Source organism: Anser cygnoides, chromosome 16 (assembly GCF_040182565.1).
Source record: "Anser cygnoides isolate HZ-2024a breed goose chromosome 16, Taihu_goose_T2T_genome, whole genome shotgun sequence".
Classification (NCBI taxonomy): Eukaryota; Metazoa; Chordata; class Aves; order Anseriformes; family Anatidae; genus Anser; species Anser cygnoides.
The window spans coordinates 3,369,370-3,395,824 of NC_089888.1; the positions used below are offsets into that span (position 1 = coordinate 3,369,370).

At 49.0% G+C, this 26,455-nt stretch overlaps 2 long non-coding RNA genes across 9 annotated transcripts in view; both read right to left on the reverse strand.

The window, feature by feature from the left end:
• The window catches only part of LOC106040757 (uncharacterized), a 64,402-nt gene extending 42,489 nt beyond the window's left edge, over positions 1-21,913 (reverse strand). For 7 of the 8 annotated variants that reach the window (XR_010825248.1, XR_010825241.1, XR_010825246.1 and 4 more), the window contains exons 1-2: positions 21,453-21,913; positions 21,130-21,288 (exon numbers count right to left, since the gene is read on the reverse strand). This is a non-coding gene — a long non-coding RNA (uncharacterized lncRNA). The remainder of the gene's footprint in view (positions 1-21,129; positions 21,289-21,452) is intronic. The other variant, XR_010825249.1, reaches the window with a different exon arrangement.
• LOC136786478 (uncharacterized) lies at positions 1,420-21,119 on the reverse strand. Its single transcript, XR_010825250.1, has 2 exons — positions 18,010-21,119; positions 1,420-2,406 (listed from the first exon to the last, which is right to left on the reverse strand). It is a non-coding gene; the product is annotated as an uncharacterized lncRNA (long non-coding RNA).
• Positions 21,914-26,455: the final 4,542 nt, after the last annotated feature.

Sequence of the window (26,455 nt, forward strand, 5' to 3'; positions counted from 1 at the left end):
GCTGCGAGAGAAAGGCGCATCCCCAGCGTGACGCCAGGTCGTCACAGCGGGCTCAGCTCCAGCTCCGCTCGCAGGAGACCAAGTTGTCCTAGGGAAATGACGGGATCGCATCCATCAGCATCCATGCCAGCAGCAGCCCCCTGGGCATTTTCAACCTCTCCCTGCCTATTCAGAAGAGCAAAATGAACCCAAAACTGCAAGCAGCAGAGCTCTGGTGACCAATTCTGCCTAAATCAGGGGGCCAGGCACCCACCAGCTCCCTCCTAAGGGTGCTGGCAGCCCCGGCCGAGCCCAGGGCAGCCTTGAGCAACGCTGCAGTGACGCTGCTGGCAAACCGATGGCGAGGCTTCAGCCACGAGCGCCGGTGTTTCTGCAGCCCTGCTCCCGCCAGCATCAAGGGGGCATTTACCCACAGGGAATCTGCAAAGTCAGGCTGAGCGAATTTACCAGACAAATCCTCTGCAATTGCCAGCCGTGGACCTGAGCCACGATGCAGAAGCTCTGGATCCGGATTTAATATTTTCTCCCGGGTTTAGGAGGTTTAAGTTTCTGCCTGGCTGTAAGTTAACAGCTACTTCCCAGCTATCCCTTGCTTTCTTAAAATCCCTTTTTATTTATTTATTTTTATTTTTTATATTTTTAGGTTTTTTTTCTATTGACAGCTTTACACTCCATCCTATGCTTTAAAGTGAAGATGGATACAAATCATAAACTTCTACAATGATAGTTTGGAGGTCAGGACCCTTAGACTTGGGAAGTGCTGGCCGTTACACACTGCTATGCCACAAATGACACTGTTATGGTTTTTCTTTTTTGTTTATTTTTTTTCCCTGATTATTTCTGAAACAGACAGATCTCCCTGCTCAAAGAACCGTCCCTCTTTTTGTCCTTCCTGCGGTTTTGGGGTTCATTGGGCCCTGTTCCTCACCATGGGAGGATGGTTGCACAGAGTTCAGGCCACGCAAGCAGTTGCACAGCTCAGAGGGGCTGGGCAGCAGAGGAGCAGCCCATGTGTAAGAGCATCCTTCTGCTGCTCCCTCTGGACTGTACAGAAGATGCCATAGCCCAGCCCCTTATGCCTTTGAAAACCATGTGCAACACAGCTCGCTGCTTACATTTAATCCAAACTGATGTCCTATGGCTATCATATGCATGATTATGGCAGTCCTTTTTAATTAGTGATTGCGTCAATATTATTGACATTTTCACCACTTTGGGGGGAAGTAGAGAATATTTTCCAGCAGGTGAAGTCCCCTCTTTGCAGTTCTTTTTTCCCTCCAGCTGCACCCACTGTATAAACTCTGCATCTTATTAAAAAAAAATACAAGAATATTAAGTCCCTTCTCTGTGCAAGTGCATTAAGTACCACCAAACTCAAGAAATGCAGAAAAGCAAATTCCCTCCATCCTGTGGCAACCGTTACAGTCTTGTTCTGAGTGCAATATTTATTATACAGCTTAACTGAAGCCCTGGCAGGACCTGGGAAATGCTGGCGGCCCTGCGACGAAGAGGAGCCGTTCAATAGCTTGCTGGGAAGTGGAGTCAGACATGAATGGATCAAGCCAGCCATTACGCTCAGTGATAAACACCCTGCAGGAGCTATGATTCACCCGGAAAGAAAGAGGAAGGCAGATCATTACATATATTGGTCATTGTTTTAAAAGAGCCAATAAAGCCCCAGTAGAAAAGGCATAGTTAGGAGTAGGAATATATATATATATTTTTTTTTTTGTCCATCTTGAAAATACTTTCAGCTCACTTTGCTTTCTGCACAATACGTCAGGATGAATCTTCCTCCCGGATGATGGTCTTGGTGTAGATGGTGCTCACATTGTACAGTTTTTAATGTCTTTAACCATCTTTAGCTTTGTATCCTGATAGCCCCTCCAGGCTATATGTCAATGCCATCTGGGAGTAAAGGAAGAGACTTCTGCTCAAGTGCTGCAGTAACGTAGATCTCTTGACTAAAATTGCGCTTCCTTCGTTTGACAAACTGTCAGCACAGAACAATTATCTACCTGTTGGTTTGCTTGTCCTTTCTTTTTCCTTTTCTCAGAAAAAAAAAAAAAAAAAAAAAAGGGAAAAGGAGGTGCACAGTAAAATTCCATGGGCAGAATCCAGCTAATCTGGTTGCTGGACCCAGAGATGCATTTGTAGATCATCAAAGGTAAAAGTGGGTCTAACCCTAAAATAGAGGGACAGTCTCTAACCCCTTTCTTTTGGGGATTTCCAGAGAGGACATTGCTAACTAGGATATCAGAGAGGAAGAGTCAGAGGGGTTGGACCCCTTGCTTGTCTTCAGCAACCAAAACAGACGGAAAGAGTCCAAAGCTCATGGCTGCTGAGCAAGCTGGAGAGACCATTTCATTTTTCTCTCTTGGAATGAAAAAGGTGGGGACGATACATCTAGGGAAGAGAGCAAATACGATTTTTGTTAGCCATCTTGGTGTTAATTGGACTATACAGTTCTTTTGGAAAACACACACAATGCATGTGTAGAGCCCTAGGGAGTGTAATCCAAATTAGTAGATAAATTTGGTTATATACTTTGGTTTTTACCATCTTAGTTTTATCCTTCCCTTCTTCACTGCCTCTTTTGCCACCTTCTCTTCCTACACTTGACTGATGAATGCTCTCAGGTCTTTGGGACATGTAAGGTGTCTGGTTTTATCTCTCTTAAAAGTCCTGTACAAATACTACAGATATTAAAGTACTGGTGTATTTAGCCTGATGTGTTTAGCAGGTCTGGATTATGAATTGCTGCTCAAAATAACATTTGCATTTGCTGACAAAGGTCTTTACTACAGAAGAGGTCAAGAAAAAAGGATTATTCCTGCTAATTATTCACTGCTGTTTAATATTTGCACAAAATGTTTGAAGGACAGAGTCCTCAGCATCGCCTTGTTTGAGGAGCTAATAGGGTTTCCAGGAAACCAGCAGGGTCTGGTGGGCCACCAGAGCAGCCTCTAAGTGGCTATGGCTTATAGTGACTAAGCCAGGGCCTGATTCTGGTTTTTTTTCAAAGTCAGGGGTAAAACTTTGGCTCAGAGCTGTGCTTTATGGGAAACCAACTTGAAGAGGATCCAATTTTCAGTCTGTGGGCAGATCCATGGCCTGGGCAGCTCCTGGCTGAAAGGGAGCTGGCTCCATTTGCTCTGAAACAGAGCGCCGGAAGGGATTTGGGAGCGAGCAGAGCCGAAAGACAAACTGTTGGGAGGGATACTTGCAATTTTTTGGCCCAGGTCTTAGATTTGTCCCTATATGTTAGCAGTCCCTGGAGCACTCCCCCAGAGTCTACCAGCTGCCTTCTGCTTGGGCCTCACATTGCCGTGAATAGACCATAATAGGCTGTATTGTTATAGAAATTCCTCGTTAAGTGAATTGAATTCCCTGTCCCATAAAGGTATAATTAAACAATAAAATTACTGGCAGAAATTTTCAAGCATGGGTGCCTGAAGGTGGGATCCACATTTAAGCCTCAGACCACATGGCCTGACTTTCGCAATCCCCACATAGTCGTCTCTCCTCTGGCTTCAGGAGAGCTGGATGATTCCTGCTATTCAGGGATCAGGTCGCTCTGGGGACACCTAAATATGGCCCAAGGTGAAGTTTTGGCTCCCAGGTTTGTAGAGCGGCCAGTGTGTCTAGACACTGGAGTGTGACATCTTTGTACGAAAACTGCACTGGATAATAAAATATCGTGTACTCCTGTATAAAGCGACCCTGCGAGAGCTGCTGTCCCCACACATATCCAGAACTCTTCCAGTGGGAAGGGATTTTGGGGGCAACAAATGCTTTCAGGGTTGCCTGTAGAGGAACAAGTGTGTCTGGGCTCTGTGTAGGTGCCGACAGCCGGGGCCTGGCAGCCCCGTTAGGAAGACAAATCACCCCGAGCCACTGCAGCAGGTGGACCCTTATCCACCCACGCTTCTTGCAGGAGAAAACATTTTCATTTACATTCTGAGGTTTTGTTCCAATTGCAGTGCCTCCAGCTTCCCCATTTGACAACTTTTAGTAACTTAATTATCATTACCGAGGAGGAATTTTAATAACAGTGTTGTTTACAATGGATGCAGCCCTGGGGAATGAGGGAGAATAACCCAGGCTGCGGGAGCAGGAGGGAGGAGCGTGGTATTGTGGAAACCCAGACCCCAGCATGCTGGAAGCATCTGTTTCTACCCAACCTGTTCCTCTGGAGTCCTGATATCACTCATAGCCCAGACTGCCAGCAATGAGGGACTTGCGCTTAGGGTTCCTTTTCCCTTGTGCTTTCATCCCCATCCTTCCTTGTGTATGGATCTTGGGTTTGACAGCGTTAGGGTGACATTTGCTCAGCCACTGCTGCTCACATGCTCCTTCCTGCTTCCCGTGATGCTTTCACTTGATGCTTCTGAGATGTCTTTGCCTTTAACACCCAGTGACATAAATATTAGATGCACGTTAAGCCAATACGTCCTTATCTTAAAACACATGAATACTCTTGGTGCTAGTAAGAACACATAAATGGTATGTAAAGGACCAGGGACCTGGAGTGAAGTGACCCAAATTTCCCAGGTGCGCAAGGAGACAAATCTCTGCTTTCCCTAACACCAGGGGTTACCTTGGGCCAGGTGTAAAGACATGAACCAACTCTCATCAGAGTTTTGCATCCAAATGGCTCATTATACCAGCAATATTCATAGCTCGTGATAGTCCTATAGATTTACGATACCTAGCAAAAGATGATGCCCAGCTTACTTTCCCACCAATCATTATTACACGGGAAAGCGAGTGATTTTCTTTAAGTCCATTAGCATAACATTAGTGCTTATAAGGAGCAGACCGCAGACCCTCACAGGTCTTTAGGAGCATAAAGCCAACAAAGTCATACTGGGGACCCTTCCTGGAATAAAGTGGTTATTTCCTGAGCCACTAGGCAGAGTTGGCCAGTGCAGGCTGTGGATAGTTGTGGTCTGGGGCAGCTGGGAAGCAGCTGGTGTTCCCAACCCATCCCCTGCTGGGGCGGCCGCATTACTCCCATTTCTTCTCTCGAGCCTACAAAATGAGCAGGACAGCGCGTGGAACAAAACACAAGGAGGGAACTTCAGACCAAAACGTTTATTCTTCATTGCAGTAGATGAAACACCGAGGCATGGGGCTCCCAGGAGGGTGTGAGCGAATACACGTGAAAACGCACAGCATTTGCAGTTGAAGTACACAGACCTGAATCACAGCGGGGATCAATAGAGGAGGACGATAGAGATTATCAATCTTGAGTGGTCTCCGTTACGCAGGATTGACTGGCAACCACATAATGACTCAGGCTCAGCCCACCAGTTTAGAGCCCGGGTGATAGATCTGCAGATACCAGTCATCATCATCATCTCCTTATCGGCAGCACCTGCATGCCCATTTGTCTTCTGCTACCTGGGTTGTCTTGGTCCGGTCCAACCTCCGAGGTGCGTCTGAGAGATCAATGCACAGCTACAGCTGGTTGAAGGGGACCAAATCCATTGAACAGTTGATTTGGTTCCATTTTACCAGCTTTAGCAAAGCATTTGGCATTGCGGTCTGCAAAGCAAAGAGGGGAACTCCTCGGGGTCTTTTCCTTCACAGCCGCCGGGACCTCTTCTGAACTCGCTGCCTGATGCTGCACTGGTTCAAATGGCTTCACTTTCAGGCAATCAGGATTTATGTAAGCTTCTTAGCAGCTATGGATGAAGAGCTGGTCTGAATTAAAGAGGCAGTTTTAACAGTGCTTGAATAGCCTGCAGCAGTGACCACCAGCCTGTAGCATTTCTAATTTCTATTTGGCTCTGTTTTGAAGCTGCATTGCTACCACATCACGACGTAAGTAAAGGCTACTGTTTTAATCCAGGTACTTTAATTATCACCTCCTGCCTCCTTGCTTTCAGAGCTTTATCATCTGCTGTCCTCCTCTGTGCCCTGTGTTGGGGTGACTCAAGAGGCACGTGCCAGCAGCAGCAGGTCCAGCACAGAGCATCCCCTGCTACGGCAGAGCCACCGCAGTGGAGCGGCTCAGGTTAGCCTCCTTGCCCTACAACCCCCGGTGTTTTCTCATCTGCCCTTAAAATCAATGTTTTTTGTGGCTTTAAGATCTGCTTGACACAAGCAAGGGCTGTGCCACCAGCAGCAACCAACAGGAAGGGATGGGATGGAGAAGGAAATGGAGTGACCCCGCTGCATCTCAGCCTGAGGTACTGGTGCAATGGCTCTGGTTGTGAGCCCCGCCACATGAGCACCACACTGCTCCAAACAAGTTGGTAAATCACATTTTAAAATCGCAGCAGCTCTGATCATTTCTGCAGCGGGAGCCAATAAAGTCAGGCCTTTCCTTCTTCACCTAGCGCCACGCACAGCTATTGCACGTTGCCATGTGCATAACCTATTTAAAGAATTTATATGCATCACGAGGCAAAGGTGACTTTCCCCCCCTCTTTCTCACAGCCCACCACGCTGCAAGATGACACTGGGAAAAGGCACCTGCGCTGCAAACCACTGCACGCAGAAATATTGCAAGTGGGCCAGCATTATCTCTGCCCAAGAAACGTGGGCTTTGCATTGTAACAGTAAGTACTGCGGATCACTTAACTGCCCAGCCCCGTTACTCTAGGCTGCCTATGAATAAATGGAGAGAGAGACAGAGAGAAAGAGAGAGAGAACAGCTTTTTTTTAAAGAGCTCTACAATTAATTTAGTCGAGTTATCTCTAGGTACCTTTTCAAGAGACAATCAAGCCAAGGAACTAAATGGAAACTTAGACAGTGAAGACCTGGAAGTATTAAATTCGTCCTTTGGTGAGTTATAGGAGGCAGAGGAAAGTAATTATTTGCCGGTGATTGGGGGGAGGTGGAAGTGCCATTGATGACCAATGCTGCATTGAGCCTGCAAGCTAAACCCTGACTGGCACATGGATTTTGGGCTAGCAAGCTGCCCAAGCATCAGCATTGCAAACCTGAAGCATGCTCAGCTCTCCAAATGTCCTTGCTTTGTCTCTGTCCCATCAATTTTTTGGGCAGTGAGGGGATTACAGTGAGTATCTTCTGCCGGAGATGGGTGCTGCCCCATTCCCCTGGCTTTGCTTCAGGGAGTGAGTGCCCCGTAACACATTTATAATCACTGCGAGCACACGTGGGCATTCTGTAACGTTTTGTTTGAATTCTCTGCAGTGAGTTATGAGTGAGGTTTTCCTTTTTAGAAAATTAGTTTTTCTCTTCTGTACGCCATTAATCACAACTAATGATGTCTCTGGTGGTGAGGCATTCCCAGCAACTCAGGACGAGCATCCTACACCATCAGCTGCCGAGGGCTGCAGCATGAGAGGGCTCGCAGCCTCCGTGCGGACCAGCCCGGGCATGGCCAGCAGTGCAGCAAGATGAATTGCAGGGGCTTTGCTAAGGATGTTCAAAGGTCTGAGCTGTGCTGAAGCTGCTCATCTCTCCCACGAGGCTGTGCTCACCCCCTGACACAGCCAGGAAAGGTTTTGGTGTCAGTCTCCCTTTCCACTGAGGCCATGTCCCAAGTTCAAGCACCGCCAAATTTAGGTTTGCTGTCTGAAGGTCATCCACATCCAGCCTGGCATGCTTGGAGTTGGGTCTCACACTGAAAAGGTCCTTTCTGGCTGCTCTGTCCCCAGGGCCAGGACTGGGTGCTGGTACCACCCTCGTCAGGACCCTGCTCTGAGCCCTGCCTGCAAGACCAGCACAGCCCCAGCTGGGAACAGCCCCAGCTCAGTGCAGGACGGCAGTGGGGAGACATGGGAACATGCCTCAGAGGCAAATCCAAACCAAAATAATAAAATGAACCTGTTCGTCTCTCTTCTGTCTCTGTCAGCCCCTGCACAGTGCCCCTGTTTTGCTTTGGCCAAGGTGCCAGCTTTGCCGATCGTGATTACAGTCCTGAGGAAGGACAAAATCCCTGCATTAGCAAACCACTGCCCCGGCAAGTGGGATCAGAAGTAGGCAACATAAAAGGACATGATATATTGAAGACCTTTCCGCTTTAGCTTCAATATTCTAATAAAGACATTTTATATAGACAGCACAGAAAAGCCAAAGAATTTATCAGCATTTGTCAATATTCCTAATGAAGCAGAAGATTCGACATGCAATAGAATTAGCCTACAAGGAACCCTTGCATAGGGCCCATCCTTCTGAGTCCAGAAATCTCCTGCCTATTCCAGTCCGATACCCTTTTGAGAAATGAACATCTCTTGAAGCCATTATCATTACAAGCTAAAAGGCCAAATGAGACAAAGTACTGTTGCTCTTCATCTGAATAAACAAATCATTTTTAGATCAAATGCATTAACAATTTATCATGCTAAAATCCAATCAAAAGGAAAAAACAACAATACAGAACATTGATTTCCTACAGCTTTATCTTAATGAAGTGCACATTCCCTTTGTAATTAGCTTTGGAAGGTTTTTTTTTCCCCCTTTCCTCAAGTTAATGTGTTATTTGATTTCCATCCAAATGTTACTAAATCTGAGGAAATTTCCCCAAATGAAGTGGCTTTTGATAATACAGGAAAATGTCTACTCTCTCATTTGGCTATTTTTTCCCCAAACACCCGTACCTGTACTGCAGATGATTCAACTTTATTGCATGGTGTCTTTGCAAGGATGTTTAAATCAATGCCATAGTTGCTGTATTCTGCACACTGTGCCATTTGTAAGCCAGAAAATACAACCTCATTGCTTTTATCCTTCTTCTTACAGACATCAAATATTAATTTAATTTATATTATTACAGGGAAAAAGTGGACTGTGTTTTATTAACATTTCTAAAATTATAGGTATTCAACCCAAAAAGTATGCTCCAGACAAGGCTGCGGAGTCTTCTGCTTGGATTTTATTTGACTTAATTAAAAAGCACTCAGTTCCTTTGGGCACTAAAGTAGTTGCTGACAGTGCAGTAGCCACTCAGTCTTTCAAAACTATTACCTGAACTTAATAAAGTGTCTATTTAGTTTATACACCTCTGTGAACTCACCTGTCTCCCACAGACACGATGCGGTTCCTGCTAATGGCTGGCGAAGGCAGCAGGCTGACGGCAGCCCCCAGACACCCTGGGCAACTCTGCTGCCCCAAAACACAAATCCCATCACCTTTTACCTTCCCTATCTACCTTTAATACCAATGTCCAAAGCGTTCAAGTCTCCTCCATGCTTGTAACGATCAAATGTGCGCTGCTGGAAAAGCTTTTTCCAGGCCGCCTCTCCATTCCTCCACTGAATATCTCGTTTAAATCTTTTCTTCTTTAAATGATGCTGAACAGAAGACTATCGCTTTCATCCTGCTTCACAGGGTATTTGCTGAAATGCAATGGCTAATTTGATAGTCCGGTTTTATTTGGATGTATTGCCAAGGCAGACAGCAATATCTCTGACAGAGAATAAAGCCCCAAACCCTACCAATTACCAGCTGAGTCCTTACTCGTACAGGAGACCAAAAGTGACCTTATCAAAACCCTGGCTCTCAATATGAACAACTCTGTCTTAATCCAAATTTTGGCCTTGTAGATAAAGGTCCTTATTCATATGCAGACCACGAAATGCAGAGCACCCATTCCTGGAGGGAGCTGCAAAGCCCAAGCCGGGGCTGAGGTGCCCTCGGAGGCTGCGTGGCTCCGAGCAGGGCTCTGAGCAGCCCATGGGGAACCTCCTCTCCTGAAACCATGGGCAGAAACAGTTTTCAGTTTGGATTTCCAAACTCATATGCTCAAAGAGAACAAAGCCGTTCCCTAATACAGTTTGTGCATTTTATGGACCGAACAATTAAATAGGTTTTAAAACATCTGCTGACTGCATAATTCCATACAGGGGAGTGCACTCAGCATTTTTAAACAGCAACGGCTACGAGATACCACTTAATAGTACAAAACACCAGCAGTCCCGTTAAAATCAATAGAAAATTAGACGCTATGAAAATGCAATATGTGTCCAATTAGTTATAATTGGAGCAAATGGTGATGCAGATAAACTCCTGGAGTAAGACGTATTTGTCCAGACCGCTCCCTGCCTGCTTTCGGCACGGAGCGGTATTGGCGGTGGCGGGCCCCGCTGTATCCTATAGCATGAATGATGATCCCTCTAATACACGTATGTTAACTGTTATCTAATTATGGAGCTGCTCAGAGCCTGCAGGACTGCTTCGGTGCCCCAGCGTGCGTGGTGAAAAATGATCCTCTGTCACACAAAAACCTCCCTGTTGTACTTGACAAATTATGCCAGCAAACCTGTTTAAGAACTAAAAAATCCTTGGACACGGTGACAGGCCAAGAAATATGTTGTTTGGGGACAGATATTTATTTATTTATCCGGCGGAGGTTAAGAACTGCAGCTCAGTTCACTTTTCTCCTGCCTGTCTGCTGCTCTGGCAGTTCAAAACCCTTCTCTCCAATTATTTTGCAGGCTTCTTTCAACTCGTAAAAGCTCAGTCGCGAGGCAAAACAGGAACTAGGTTATGCGATGCTAATGCTTTATTTTTAACATCTTTCCTGCAACACATTGGCCTTCTCCCGGTTTAATCTTACGACTAAAGAAGAGCGACAATCCCGTATCATGCAAAGGCACATCCCCAGGCGAGCGTCGCCGTGGGCCAGCGCTCCAAATCCCTCATGCCCTTGCAGAGTATGGAAGCGTAAAGCCACTCACATCGCTCCTGGTACAACAAATGTTATTAATTTCCAGGGCTATTTTTTCCTATAAACATCTGTAAAGTATCAGTTATTTTACACAAACTGTTGGCTCTGAGCTAAGAAGCAATAACCATCCCCAGGGCTCTTATTTTATTCTGGTTTTAGGTTAATAATTCAAATCAGCAATAAGGACTGATGGGAGCAAAGAAAAAAAGCTCCTGTTTACCCAGGCCTGAAACCTTCCTGCATTATTGCCACCGTTACTTACACCGGTAAGGGAACTGTCTCTCAAGAAAGGGGAGAAAAAAAAAAGAGGTGGCAGCTTTTATTTGTTACGCTGACTCAGCCGGCCGGTGGAACAAGAAATGTTCAGACCCAATCCATAACTTTTGTGGCCGCTCAAAGGACATATTCTTCCTCGACACTGATAAAAGTTTAATATGTAGTTGCCCGGGTTTTTAATAAACTTGTCAACAAAAGAGCAAAGCAAATTGATGGGGACCTTCCCAGGAATAAATTCAGCTTCAAATAGGCCAAATGAGCGTGGAGGACAGAGAGGGGAAGGCACACAGGCAACTTTTGCTGTTCTTTGCAAAAATGGCACAATGGATTTTTGCGGGTGCGTATGTGTGTGCGCCTTATTATCCCAGAGACAAGGCTTTAGGACAAAGCTAGCTTAATTTAAAGAACGCAAGCTGGTGCAGCTCGCAGTGCATCAGAGCCCTGACACAGCGAGGAAGGGGGGGGACAAAGCCCCTGTGTTAAATTAATGGTGAAGCCATTCCCCAGTAAATAAATGCCATTTCACCCCGCGAGAGCATGCCGCATCTGCCAGCCCTCCCAAAGGCTCGAGACATCCCCTGCCTGGACCGCAGTCGCTTTGGGACAGACCCCGAGGTACTCTGCCACAGCCTTTGCTCATGTGACAAGTGCTGGCGATGGAAGCAGACAGCACCATGCTCAGCACCGTGCTCAGCACCGTGCTCCCCCTCTCACCCTGCCTGCTCCATGGGCTGCCCCTGCCTCCAATCCCCCGCCCATCGGGGACCCCACTTTGCAGCGTCACCCCCTGCTTTTGAACCCAAATCCCCCACTACACATATTTCACAACGTCCCCTCCAGCTGCCGCCTGCACGGCGATCTCCCCCACTCAACCAACCCATCCCCATTCCCTGCTTCATCTTGTCACTTCAAATAAGCCAGATGATGAGTTTCCTTCGAGCAGAAGGCCGTCCTTTCCCACCGCTGCCACCGGAGCTGGCTGCCTGCTGCAGCCTCTGGCTGCACGTGTGGCCAGCCTCGCACCCAGGCACGGCTCTGCTGCAGCCAGGTGAGCAGGATGTGCACCAGCTGCATGCTCCCTGCAAGCCTGGGAGGGAAACCACTGCAGGAGATTCATTATTTCCTATTAGCTTCCATCAAGCCGGTGCCTTGAATTATTAAGACTTGTTTTTCCTTTTTTTTTTTTTTTTTTAATTTGTTGACCCGAAGTAAACACAAGTATTAAATCAGATTCCAATAATCTCTCTGACAGCAAATTAACCCGCTGCGTCCGAGAGAGGGGCTTGAAGCTCTTCATCTCAGCCACTCCGCTCAACATCTCGCCTCCACTTTCTCCGTCCCCGCAGGCTTTGCGTGCGTGCAACAGGTTAAAAAGCAGAAGGCCAGATCCTGCCTCCAGCCTCGGGTCGCTTCCCAGATTGGAAGCTCTGCCCCGGCTGCTGCGGTGAACTTTATTCTCGACTGCTCTTAGGTCACCGGATTCCTGCTGCGGGAGCTTTATCCGACTCCCCAAATGCCAGGGGCGACGTGCCTATGTAAGGGCTGTGCAGGAGCGGCTCCTGCCCTTACAGCTGCTTGGGGACTTCTGCGGTCGGCGGTCACGAGCCCTGCGCCTCCTGGCTGCCCAGATGCCACCTAATCCGGCCGGCAGGAGGGCAGCTGAGAATGAGCACTATTTATTTATACCAGCTGCTCCCCGTCCCCGGGCTCATCGCTCTGCCCGCGGCTTTTTTAGCTAGCGGTGCCCGTCCCGGAGCAGGCCATATCTGGGCATGGCGAGGCATTTACAGGCAGGGTGCTGTGCTTCATGAAAAGAAGAAAGGGGAAAAAAAAAAAAAAAAAAGGGGGGGGGGGGGGGGAAAAAAAGGAAAAAGCCTGCATCTGTTCAAGTTGTCACTCACCCTGCTTCCCCCGAACCCAGCACCCAGCTGGCCCCCTGAGCACCACCAGCAACTGCTCCAACTGCTAAACCTTCAGCTATTAAGTTCCCCCTTGTTCAGAACCGTGTCTGCCCTCTGCCAGCCTTCCACCTGTGCACACAGCTACCCGCAGTTGCCCTCTGTTCCTCCACATGGACCTTTATGCAAGAAATACAAGCTAGAAGCAGGGATGCATGCTGACGCTGGTTAAACAGCACAGGAAAAAATGCTTTGGGAGCATCACAGGGCGGCAGGCGGAGGCGGCCGACTTGGAGGCTGGACAGGACTTTGCATTTTGGCCGTTACACACCCAGAACAAGCTTGTCCTTGGGTAGTTGCAACAGCCTGCCTCGGCCTTCTCCAGCCTTACCCCCGTGGTGCAAGCAACGGCTTCAACACCTCTCCAGCGAGCAGCCACGCTTCTCCTGGGGGAAAGGGAGGCAGAGGAGCTGAGGGGCTGCAGGCAAGCCCCACGAGCATGAGGCTGCTCCTGCCGCGACCCCTGCGTCCCGACAGGGAAGCACCTTGCAGCAGCGCTGCACACACGGTTGAGGTCAAGAGCAACTTCAGCAGCAAGCGCTAAACCCAGTGTCTTCGCTGGGAGGGAATTGCGAGCGCAGCGCTGAAATCAGCCCCAGGCTTTCAGGGGAGGGATGCCAGCTCCAGAGCGAGGATATTTCTCCTGCGAGGAACACAGGAACACACCACCCCCTCGCCCACAGCCACTGCTAAGTGCAAGATGTGGTGAAACTCTTTAAAAATAGATATATTCCCAAGCAATGCACGCCGCTTGCATCTGGCAGGGCAAACCCAGCATGGAAGATCTCGCTTACTGACTAAAAAGCCTCGTAGCAGCTCAAGGCTCGTGCAACCTTGACTCTCTCCTCCTCTCTTCAGGGCCCGCTCTTCTTCTTGGCCTACCCCAGTCCTGGGAAGCACAAGGGAAGCCCTGCCCAGCTAGGCTGGTGTCAAAGGCAGGGAAAGATACTGCAGTGCAGTGCTGATCTCTTCTGCAATCGGACGTGCAGACTAGCCCGAGTGCTGAGTCAGCACAATTTCTTTTTTGATTGGTTGATCCGAGTAACATACTTTCAATGTATGCTAAAGGGGCAGCAATTAATACGGTTCCCCCCTTTCCCCACCTTTCCGAACCGCTTCGAATCAAACACACAAATCTCACCCCCAAAGTCACTCTCTGGTCCTAAATATTCCGAGGCTCTTTCATTTTTAATTTAGGGCATTAAAATATTTTTTTTTTTTGCAATCTAAGCGATGCTCACTTTGATCGACTTGTGCTGCAGCAGCTAAAATATCTGTCCTGCAGGTCAATCTAATCATGCTTAATAGCAGTTTATTCTTCAACGCAACATTTTTCACGTTGGGTCGACAGTTTTAAATGAGATTGCTGATGCACCCCTTTACTAATGCTTTTACCAGGGCCAGCACATCCCTTGAAATACTCGTGCAATAAAATGCTTTATTGCTCTTGATGAATGCACTATTAAACTTGAATTGCAAACATACTCCCCCCCTTTTTTTTTTTTCAAAAGAGGGTGCTGGAATTTATTGGACCACCTGTCTTCCAATACTAAGTAATAGTAACAAGAGCAATAATAGATCATCAACATAAACAAACGCACAAAACTAAAAAAGAAAAAAAATGTTGGGGAAAACCGCATGGCACGAATTCATCCCCGCACTCCCATGTGGGTGTGCAAAATGCCCATTTTCTACCTGCCGCTAGTTCCGCTTACATGAGGAAAATCCATCTCGAGAACGGCTGGGTTTTGTGAGGCATAGAATAGGAAAATTTAACTAATTTGGTCCACTGGATTTATGGCTTTTACAATCCCCAGCGCTCCTGCTCCCGCGGGCGGCACTGCTCAGCGCGCGCTGTGCAGGGCGGTTGGGCGTAGCTGCGCATCCCGCCTCGCCTCGGCACCGCGGCCCCTTGTATGAAGCACGGAGGAGAAGAAGCTTAATCATAGCTGAGAAATAGAGAGGACCTAGCGCAGAGGGATGGTCCCAATTTTAATCCAAAGAGGGAAAAAAGAGAGAAGGAGCTGCCACTAAGCGCAAGAACTGCGCAAACTGGTTGCTGAAGGGCCAAAGCCCTCATCTGCTTCCACCGATGCTACTGGCAAAAGGGCTGCCATGGCATTCCCATTTACTTTTTACATTCCCATTTACTTTTTGACATCACCCGAGAGAGGACAAGGCCTCGGGACGCATCCTGCACCCCCAAACCTCCATCCCGCGCTCCCGCGCTGTGAGAGAGCACTCGGAATTACGGCTTGGAAAATATTTACATAAAAAATAAATCTGAGCACTTAGTGACTTCCTAAAGTTAGCAATTCCGTGTGATTAACAAGCATATTAATTCAGAGGTGGGAAGGAGATAAAAATTGCATTAGGAATGCAGGTATCTGCTGTAAATCAGAGCGTGAGCACCTTCGGTAGAGAAATGCACAGTGGTGGAGGAGGCTTAGTGACACCTGCACTGAGGAAAGAGAGAAAGGGAAGAAAAGCAAGAATAGAGAAGAAGGGAATGGGAGAAAGAACAAGGAAGGAAGGAAAGGAGGGAAGAAGTAAAGAAGGAAAGAAGGAAAGAGAAAAAAGAAAAAGGCAGAAAGTAAGCAAGAAATAAAGAGAAAACGGAAAGCAAGCAAGTAAGCAAAAGACAAGGAAAGAAGGATGGAAAGGAAAGAAGGAAGGAAAAAAAAGGACAGAAAGGAAAGAAGGAAGGAAAAGGAAAGGGTGAAGACGTGGGGTAAAGGGTCAGGAGAGAAAGGAGGGAATTTTGTATCATGGCCAGACTGGTGAAGACCATCCTAATTTCCCACCCAGTGACTCAAGCTACCGGCGGTGATTTACAAGGGAGCGAAACTGCAGCCAGGCTTGGGCATCAGCGCTCTGCTGCCTGGCCTCTGCTCATGTCCCAGCATCCACACCCTTTTTATTGAAATACGGCCTCAGAATAAGGCAGGATGCCCTCAGTGGCCAGGACCCATCCTCAGGTGACCCAGGGATGTAAGAGACCGTCCCCAAGGCCCAGAGGATGATGTCCAAACTGTCCCTTCCCAAAGCCCACTGGCAAAGCAAAGAAAGGTTCCTCTGCTCCCGGGCAGGGGCTGAACACTCTGCGCGCATCCATCAACTGCAGTATTTGTATTAAAAAAAAAAAAAAAACAGAAAACCACTACTATTAAATCCCACTGAATAATGTACAGAGGAAATCTCCATGAGAGCCCAGCCTGCCTTTTCTAACCCGCTATTCATGAGCGCCTGCTTCCAGTGAAATCCCCTTTGGCACACGTGTAACAAGTGACAGCGGCGCTCGCCATGAATAGCGGCGGATCAAGGCTTGGTAAGGGCCCGAGGAGCGCTTTTGCCAAGAGAGATGTGCTGAAAGTGCGGGGAATTCACTCAAAAGCAGAACGTTACCGTGCCCTTGGCTGCTTGGCGGGGTTGTGGAGATAAGCTCAGTTCGCTCGCGAGCAGGTGGGACGGGGAAGTTCGGTGCCGAAGCTGCAGGAGTTTGTCTGAAAGGGGATTTCAGAAGCACGAGGAAGACTGGGGCTCAAAGCTTTACTTGCCTCCTACCCAGTCAGAAAGTTAAACTTGTTCACCTAGAGTATCAAACCCGTTTTTATCACCTTGCCTCATTCTTGTTGGATCCTGGAAGTGTAACCAGATATTTCACGATGCAAACAGTTAAAAAGGAAAACCAAAAGGCAGCAAAAGCTTCCCAAATCCATGGAGCTAATTTTATTATTTTCCTTTAGGAAAATAATAGGCATCTGTTCAAAGTGCTCCTGTGCCTCTAGTTGTGACCTAGTCACTCAGGGCTGTTTCTAAGCAGTGTGTTGCCGGCACACAGACACAGAAGATTGCCTTCCCTTCAGTTTTAAGCACAAAAAGTTTTAACACAGGAAAGATTCAAACACATGAAGCCAAAATACTGCACATCTAAGTCACAACTCTTGTATCCTTTTTCTCTTTCTTCTTCTCCCCCGTTCCACCTCCTTTTATTTTCCCTAGATTTAATGATCAGGCAGCTCTGTTTATTACCTAGCCTTAGCTGGGGGGAAAAATGGGCTGGGGGGGGGGAGCAGCAAAAAGGAGGGACCTGCCTGCATCCCTGTTGAAAACCAGGAGTGGACGGCCAGCCTTCCTCTGGCATTGCCTTTCAAAGCCCATGCCGCAGTCAGCATATTGAATATTTAATGTCCTGATGAGCATTTCCACCTGCTGACACAGGCAAAGTGACAGAACAATACACGCACTGGAACAAGATCATCAATTGACTCCCCAGCCAGTCTGCCATGTCAGGCATTTAAAATAAATAAATAAATAAATAAAAAATCTCTCTGTCTTTCTCCCCCCTTCGCACGGGGTCAACACACCGCTCCTCCGAGAAGGGTCCCCACCTGAAATACATACTTCTTTACATTCCATAGATTGCCAGGTTCATATGGGCATATAAAGAAGTATGTCTCTCAAGCAGGTAGTTTCAATATGCGCATTTATATGTTCACGGGAGAAAATAGCGCTGATGGACAATTTACATCCCGGGAGTGAGTTATGGCACAGTTTGAACACACACACACACACGCACACATCCTTGCTCCCCTGCTCATGCTATTTGCTGGTGATCCCAGCTTCATCCTCAGCAGGTTTCTGGTTTTTGTGGCTGGGGGCTATGCACCGGGCAGAAAGTGCCGGCGGCGTGGCCAGCTGCCCTGCCGGGGGCTCTTTGTCACGGAAATGGCACAGAGGGGGAGCCCAGCTCCCAGCCCACTGTCAAAGAGGGTGTTCCAGCTGAAATTGCAAACTTTCAGCAATTAAAGAAAGCAAAAATGTGCTTTAGCAGAAGGAATTTCCTTTGTGTGTATACATATATATACATGTATATCATTTTAGACAAAGGCATGCTGGGGGAAGTTAAATAAATATTATTTCCCCATTGCCTCCACCCTGCAATTTAGAAACAAAAAGCCAATTTGCTTTCAGAAAGCCCGAATCCAGTGTCTGGCTGCTGATATACAAAGCACCACCAGGAAGGACCTGCTCTGTCTGCCAGAGCAAGAAAACTCATCTGCTACAGACAAGCAATTGCTTCCATCAGTAAGTAGAGATTAAAGCATAGGAAGAAGAAAGCGTCTTACCTAGTGAATCCAATGATTTTTCCTCTGCTGGTCACCGTGAGCGAGACACTACCTTGCAGATAAGCAACCCCCAAAACGCCTTTGGGAGAGTTCAGGGTATTTAAAAAGCAAAATTAAAAAAAAAAAAAAATCGCTTTTCACAAGTCATCCAGCCAGCTGAGGATTTGGGGGGGAAGAAGACACCTGCAGAGATGCAAACTAAATAGCAGCCGAAGCCAGGTGCCGGCAGCTTAGGCCGAGGACTTTCCGAGTTCTCCCCGCGGGATGCGCGTCCGCGTGTGCCCCTGTCCCCTGGGGGGCTCGTCCCCGCGCGCGGCCCCGGGCTCCCACTCGCTCTGCCCTCGGCCAGCCGCCACGCTGAGCTTTAAAGCTCCCGAACAATGTGGCTGCGACCGCGGGCCGAGCTGAATAGGCGGCCGCTGCGGGCAGGATTTCGGCGGCGGAGGTCACGGCGGGCGCTGGCTGCTCGCTCAGCACCGCACAGCACCGCACGGCACGGCGGGTGGGCGCTCACCTGCGCCCCTCGCCCCGCCGCTGCCGCTCGATAGCAATTTGCAGGCAAACGCACAACGCCCGCCTCGGCGCTAATGAATTTTGCCGTTTCTCCCAGGCTCCTAATGAAGCCTTTAAAGAGGGTTTAAGTAAACTTAGCGAGTGGCAAAGTAAGCACTTTGGAATACCTAATTGTATCGATGCTTTTCCACTGCTTTGTAAAATATCGCTGCGAGCCGGGGAGTAAATATTTCCCTGTTCCCATCGACTTCCACGGCCAGCGGGCTGCAAAGCCCCGCAGTGCCGGGGTGTGAGCCCCCCAGTGCTGTGCACCGTGCACCGGCTCGGGCAAGTGCCTGGTCCTGGCTCTGGGCAGTGCCCTTCCGCAGGGCTGCTGGCCCTTTCGACCATCAGTATTTGTCTAATTTTGAGGCAAATTTCCACCTTCACTTTGGAGCAAGGGAAAGAGAGATGGAGCTGTGGCACCATGGTAATGCATGACTGCAGAGAAATTAAAGTGAAGGGAGAACTGAGGAGCGTGAGGGAAAGTCTGGGCACTTAAGATTCAAAAAAAAAAAAAAAAAAGAGCACAAAACCCCATGTGCAGGCGGGGTTTGCACAGCCAAGACACTCCGCGGGGTTGAGTTGCCCTCAGAGACAGACAAGAGCACGCCGGGTGCACGGCGCGGGGCAGCCGCTTGACACGTTGGGCCATTAAACATTTACAACTCATCCCCAAGCTGTTCCTCAAATCCACCCGACACAGGCTGTCCTGAGCAGTCCCAAACTTCCACAGACGTGTGGGACAGCGGCTGCCCAGCTCCCTCTCACTCGGGGTGAGAGCTGCAACGAGGCCTGCCAGCTCCCTGCTAACGCTGAAGGCCATGGCACAACCACGGCTGCAACGCTCATCTGTCTGCTTCCTCAGGAGCAGACCTGGGTTTAAATTTGGTCACGATTTGCCCAAGGGTTGTCCCTTTTGGTGGAGGAGCAGGCAAGCGGCGTGACGGTGCTTTTAATAGTGAGGCCAGGGGCACTTTGTGGTCCACGTCCTGCACTAACACCAGGAGGAAGCGGTGGTGGGCGAGCAGCACCCGACATCCTCAGCCCACCTCGGCGTACTGAGCTCCGGTGCTTGCTCGGAGCAGAAAAAAAGAAACGCAATAAAATTGTGGTTGTGGTGGGAGAAAAAAAAAACGCAAGGAAATGTGGACAGTGCAGAGGCCAAGGAGCGAATAAAAGCGAAGGGAAGAGCCTGAGGTGCTGGGTGGAGGGGGAGCGGGGTGGTGGGAGGGATGGAAAGCAGGGGGCTGCACACCAGCTCCCTCCTCTGCCCCAGCCTCGGGGTGCTCCCCAGGTCCCGGTGGCACAGTCGGGCTGCGGCCATGCAGCACAAAACTTCGGGACCTGGAGGCAGCCTGGATTTGGGGCTGGGCACGGGGCAGGGAGAGGCCAGCGGGGCCACGGCAGAGGCACAGGGTAGGGGCTGGGCTGGCCTCGGCCCTTCAGGGAGGCAGGCACAACCTCCTGCTCCAGAGAAACAGGCAGTTAAATCCACAGCCCAGCTCACAGGTTTCTGCCTACACCATTGCACACGACAGCTGAGTGTACACTCCCTGGCACGGACATATGCACATAGCACTACTCTAACCACGGACGGGAGGTGCATTGCATTTGGATCGAATGTTACACCTGCTTATAGACAGCATTTAGATATCTCTGGATAAAGCCATGTAAAATATACATATGCATGCTATAAAACATATCTGAATTTGTGTGCATGCGGGTATAGAGCACAGCATCCCTCACACAACACTGATGCATATATATATATGCGACTAGGTATCACCGCTATCATATAAAATATAATGACCATAGCCAACTCTTAGCTGCAGGAGCAATAACAGCCGATTGCTGTATGAAGTGTAACCTGAATTTCAAACCCCTGGCAGGAAAACCTAACTTCTCCTCCTCACATTTCCTTTCCGACCGTCCCCAAGCCATGCGCCTGCAATTAATGCTCTTTTCTCGGCATTTGAACAGTTAATCACCACGGCATTGAGATCATTGCAAGTTAGGCTAAGTTTAACCACATTTCACCCTTTTGCTCTGGCTGGTATTAGCTCATAGCCGCTAGTTTGGTGCAAATAAATAAATAAAGCCCCAATCCCCCTAGGTGTCATTAGCCAGCCTGGATCTGAATTAGGCATTTAAAGGCCGGTTTAACCTTGCAGAACGGTTGCATGCCAAAGTTCTAACATTTCAGTTCAGATTATTCTAGTGCACTGCTTGCTCTGCAGTTTGTTGCTTTTTTTTTTTTTTTTTTTTTTAAATGCGGAGTATGCCACAGCAGAACAACACGAAAAAAAAGAAAAGGTGGGGGGGAAGGTCTGCTAACCCATCCACCGATTAAACCCAGCCGGCACATCCCCGCACAGACACACACACGCAGCACACACACACACATCTGCCGGATGCAAAAGCAGACATTTAAGTCCCTGGGTAAGTTGCACCGGCACTCGGTCCTGCATCGGCCAGAAAAGTGTTTAAAAAAGAGCTGAGCTGGTGTGGTTAAAGGGAAAGACAGGGAGCAGAAGAGGGGAAAAAAAAAAAAAAAGAGAGACATACCAGTTAGGAGCTTCTGTTGCAGCAGAGGACTCACCAGAGCACTAGCTGAAAGCTGAATCAGCTTTTGAGAGTTAGGGATGCATAGAGGAGGGTCATGGAATCACAAGGTAATAATGCGCTTCATGCTGCAGCCGTCAGCCTTCTCCTTATAGCCAATCTCTAATGCAGGAAGGGAAAAAAGAGAGCAGGCCCAGTGATGGTATTAGTCCTCACTTGGAGGCAAAAAAAAAAAAAAAAAAAAAAAAAGGAAAAAATTAAAAAAAAAAATCACCAGGCAAAACCTTCCAACCCCCCCCCCCCCCCCCCCAAACATCCACCCTTACCTCACCCCCTCCGCCCAGCACCACTACACCAACTCCGTCCCCGCTGCTGCAGCGCGGCTCGGCGGGTGGGGGAGGACGGCGGCAGGCAGCGGAGGCTGAGCGGCGGAGGCTGAGCAGGGGAGGCTGAGTGGTGGAGGCTGAGCAGGGGAGGCTGAGCAGGGGAGGCTGAGCAGGGGAGGCTGAGCAGGGGAGGCTGAGCAGCGGAGGCTGAGCAGCGGAGGCTGAGCGAAGGGAGGGGAGCGAGGCTCCGGGGAGCGCTGGCAGCGGCGGCGGGCGAGGAGGGAGTTAAGGAGAAGCCACCTTGGCCGCCCGGATTGCAGCACACCTGGATGCGAAAAAAAAAAGGGGCTGCGCCTGCACAAGTCGTCTTCCCCCCCCCCCCCCTCCTCCATGTCCCCTCCTGGCCCCCCCAAGGGGTCAGCCTCGGACTCGGGGGTCAGGCTGTCGGGAGGGGTGCGCACACACGCACCCGGGGGGCTGCGGAGGGGGGCAGAGCTGGTCAGGAAGCGAGTCCACCTTTGCAGTGCTTATATACCCAGCGAAGCATCCGAAACACGCGCGGCCGGGCGAGCGGCCCCTTCTCGTGCTCTTCCCTCCCTGCCCATATTTAGTCACCCACGGCAAAAAATAGCCTCCCAGCTGGAGGCCGCCGAGCGGGATTTGGAGTTCAATCGCGCCCCTCAGCCCATTGACTACTGGGCCTGCGGGGTCCTGACTCTGCCTTTTTTTACCCTCCGCTATTTTTAGGCAGGCCAAATCAAGAGGGAAGGGAGCTCGTCTTACTGCTCCGTGCCGGGCCGAGGTTTCGTGGGGCCCTGGCTATGTTTGGTAAGCAGCGGCGCTGGGAGGCGCAGAGCAGAGACCTTGTCCGTGCAGGAAGACCTTTGTAACCCACCCGTATTTACTCTTCCCTTCTCCTTTGGCTTCTTTCATTTGTATTTTTTCCTCCTTGCTGGAAAGGTAGGCAGAAGAGAAGGTGGGGGAGAAGGTCAAGGGATCCTGATTTGCACTGTAAAGAGGGAAGCACTCACATTTGGCCGAGTCCCTCACCCCATTGCCCGGCCACATCTCCCCCCAGTGTCTCCAAAGGTCCAGGGAGGTGCCAACCTCCTGCCCTCGATGGGGGGCACTGGGGAGCCCCACCACAGGGCAGGAAACCCCATCCTGCCACGTCAGGTTAATGAGGGTCACCGACGTGGAGACTTCTTCTGGGCCTTAAGGCCACGGGAACCTTCCAGCCTCCAGCGCTGCCCCTGGTGATGCCCCGACAAGGGGCAATTTGGGCAGCATTTGTGCTGTCCCTGGCTTGCACCCGGAGAACCAGGTGAATGCCTCGTATTAGATAAGCTTGGAAATGCAGATGTGCAGGAGAGCAGTGCCCTGGGGAGGTCACCTTGGGGAATGGATAAATGCTAACACACGTGGTGGTGGCCACGCTCAGCCAACCTGTCCTGCTTGCTTGTAGCAGGGTCCCCCCCGGAGCAGGAACCACCCCATAATACCATGAGCTGTGAAAGGCTCTTAGGATGTCCCAGGACATCCCAGCATCCCAGGACATACCCCTTATGTGGGTCAGTTTCTCATGACCTGATGTCAGAGCTCCCCAGCTCCGAGGACAATGCCAGCTGGTTGACACCCCTACTCTCCATCCCGGGTGACTTTGCTTCTTTGTCTCAGCCGACAGCTCTTCTGAACCCAAACTGGGAACCGGGGACTCGGGACTTCCCCCACCCCCAGCGGTTCTGAGCAGAGTCTGCTCCATGTCATCACTACCTGGACACCCAGGATGGGTGTATGGCAACAAAACCACAGATCACAGGAACTCTGGTGTCCCTGAGATGTCAGAGCCACCTCTGCAATGGCCACACCATGCAGCATGTTTGGCCCGTTTCCCTGCAAAACAGCCAGGAATTTCCTGCAGCAGCACAAACTCCGTCCATTGTTTTTTTTCTCCTCTTTTCCAGCATCACACGGATGTCCAAGCTGCTCCTCCTTGTTGATCAGCCAAGACTTTCCATGTTTTCCCATCCTACGCCCCTCCAAAACCTGAAGCCGTGAAAACCCTTCTCTACCCTGAGTTCATCCAGAAAAAAACTTTACCCAAGATACTGGGGATGCTCATCACCTGCTGCTCCCTTTGGAGCATCCTGGGCTTTTGAGAACCCGTGTCAAAAGTGAGAGGTTCTCAGGCTATTTTCAGCCCCATCCAGGAGCAGCAAACCCCCAAGGGGGGCTGCCTGTGCCCTCCTGCGCCAGCCAGGACCCCGCGCCCGCAGCAGGGGAGCTGTTAAGCACTGCTCACTATCGCAGGCGCAATCGTGCCCTGCTTTGGGTTGAGTGAGTTGTTATCACGTCCCTGACAGGTTCCCTGGGGTTGAGAATCTATCCCGACACCGAGATATGTTGGGAATGGGAGCAAACTATAAATGTCGATGAACCGAAAACCCATCTCCTAGATGTGAATTAAGGGATGGTTGAAAACCCCAAGCTCATGCCCACTCTGCTTTTTGCACACAGATTTCTTCCCTGCACTAATTGACTTACACCACACTCACCCCAAGCTTACAGAGACAAAAATATCCGTGTTTCTTTCCAAAATGCATGGCTTCTCTTTATCAGGACTTGGTCTGTGGATTTCTCCATGCACCAGTACAGATGGGAGTTTGGCACGCAGAGGGTGCCAGGAGAGACGGGTCCTGAGTGCACAACCACCACAGCACACCATGCTAGCCTTTAAATACATACATATATTTGCATGCACACATACATATATGCACATATATGTGTGTATGTAGTAATATATGCTTGCGTGTTTGCAGTAATTCTGCACTAAAGCTTCTTTAACCAAGTAAACCAGAGGAAAATGCACAGAGGAATGTAAAACTGAAACACTTCAAAACGTTATGTGATTGCAACACTCCAAACAAAATGCAAGATGTTACTTTAAAAGAAGCAGGCTTGGGCTTTTGAATTTATGTAACCTAAACTGATTTTGTCTCTTTGAAATTGTTGTTGCGTGTGGGGAATCTCAAAGAGGCAAGGAGCAAAGCTGCAGACATTTCCTTTGGAGTCCAAGATTACAAGCCCCTTTACTTCTCCTTGCAGCTCCAAAGCTGTTAATGGTTTGCTTCATTTTATTAACAGCAGACAAGAAAAAAAAAATCCTCCTCGGAGCATGTGTGAGGTGACAAGTTGGATAATAACAGCTCCTTTGGAAGCTTTTATAGTACATTAGGCAAACATAGTGAATGTTTATAGACTTTTTAAAATGCTGATTATATAAAAATGCATTTATAGCCTTCTAAAATACCAAGCTACTGTAATATAAATATTTCTAATAATAAAAAAGTAAAAATGCAGATTATTGACCCAATTCGGCCATTTTTTTTGGTATTGATTTCTGTTTTTCTATGGGCCAAAATCTTATCTCGACCCAAAAGACTGGGCAGAGCACTGTGATAAAAGTCAGGTTAATGAGGAGTCCACATCTTGCAGAAGACACTGCGCTTTGCGGGGATGAAGCCAGGCTGCCTGAGCCCTGCCTGCATCCCCAGCACCCAGCTCTCACGGCTCGAGAAGGGGCTGTAGGAAAAGACCTGGGGCTGGTCTTCTTCAGGTCACCACGAGCCATTATATTTTATTGGCACAGAAGCTTGAATGTGGCTTCGTCCTGTTCCCAGCTGCTAAGGCTGCTGGGGGTGCGCCTTTTCTCTTTGCCTCTTTCTCTTATTTCGACCCAAATTCCATCAGTGGATGCAATGTGCAGCCTGATGTGCAATTCCATTAGACTTTGCCAATGGAAGTTGTCTCAGCACAGATAAATTTGTACTAAATATTAAGATTTTGACAAACTGACACATCCCTACCAGAGAACAAAAAACCCAATGGTCTTTGTTCAAACACTGGGATGGTGGGTCACATAACGATGCTACAAACTGATGCTTGCATACTTCCAAATGACAGTGAAAGGATGAGTTATTCTTTTTTTAATAAAAACAAATCTTTTCGTGGCTTTGTCCTTTATTAATGACTGGGAAAGACCTAAGTGGGTCATTTGGTCTGTCTGCAAAGTCCCCCCAAACCATGTCCAGCTCAGAGTGCAAAGCAAACCCCTGCATGCTCTGCATGCACGTCCCCATCAGAGCACGCTGCGTGCCGGTGGTCTGCACGTGCAGCTCGTCCCTGCTGGAGCAGTGAGCATGGGATGTGCAGCACTCCACCCGCTTCGTGCCGCTCCTCCCAGACGCCGAGCCCAGCCGGGCTTCACCAGGACTGCTACGTCAGCGTGTGCTCCAGCTCCTAAATCACACTGCTGCAACACCTGCTCTATAGGTTGACACAAAAGAAGTGTTTATTTCAGTTTCAGCTTCCTTAAGAGTAATTTTGTACCTTTTGTTTAGTTAAGCCCTTTTCCTTTTTAATAAAAAACACTTTTCTTCTTTTTTCTTTTTTTTCTTTTAATTTTATTTATTTATTTATTCAGGATCCCATCTGTCCATTTATTGAGCCCTGTTTCACATCACCTGAGAAAATTCCAACCCCACAGAGTTACCAGTGAAGAAGCATGGAGCAGGGCAGCTCCCTGCCGCTCTGCCACCAGACGAAAGCAGCAATGCTATCACCATTTTGCAACATAATGGTGCTTAAAAACCACATTTCTCCTAACTTCTCCAGCCTTTTCCGGTACATGGATACAGCATGGCTGTGCGACATACAATTTTTACAGATATGATGCAAGCATATTTTTCTCCCAACCTTTTTCTTTCATTTCATGTTTCCGGTAAGGCAAAGAAAATAAAATTGTTTTCAAAACTAATGACAAACGGAAACAGTGGCCATTGACAGCACACTAATAACACCCTATCCTCTCAAATCAATGAGTTGCTGTCCTCATTTATGGGAAACTGAGGCAGGAGAAGGGGCTGCTCCAACTCATCCTCCTGGGGAGCTCAGAAACCTCCGGGGCTTATCAGCACCGTGCTGTCGGCGGACAAAACAGTGAC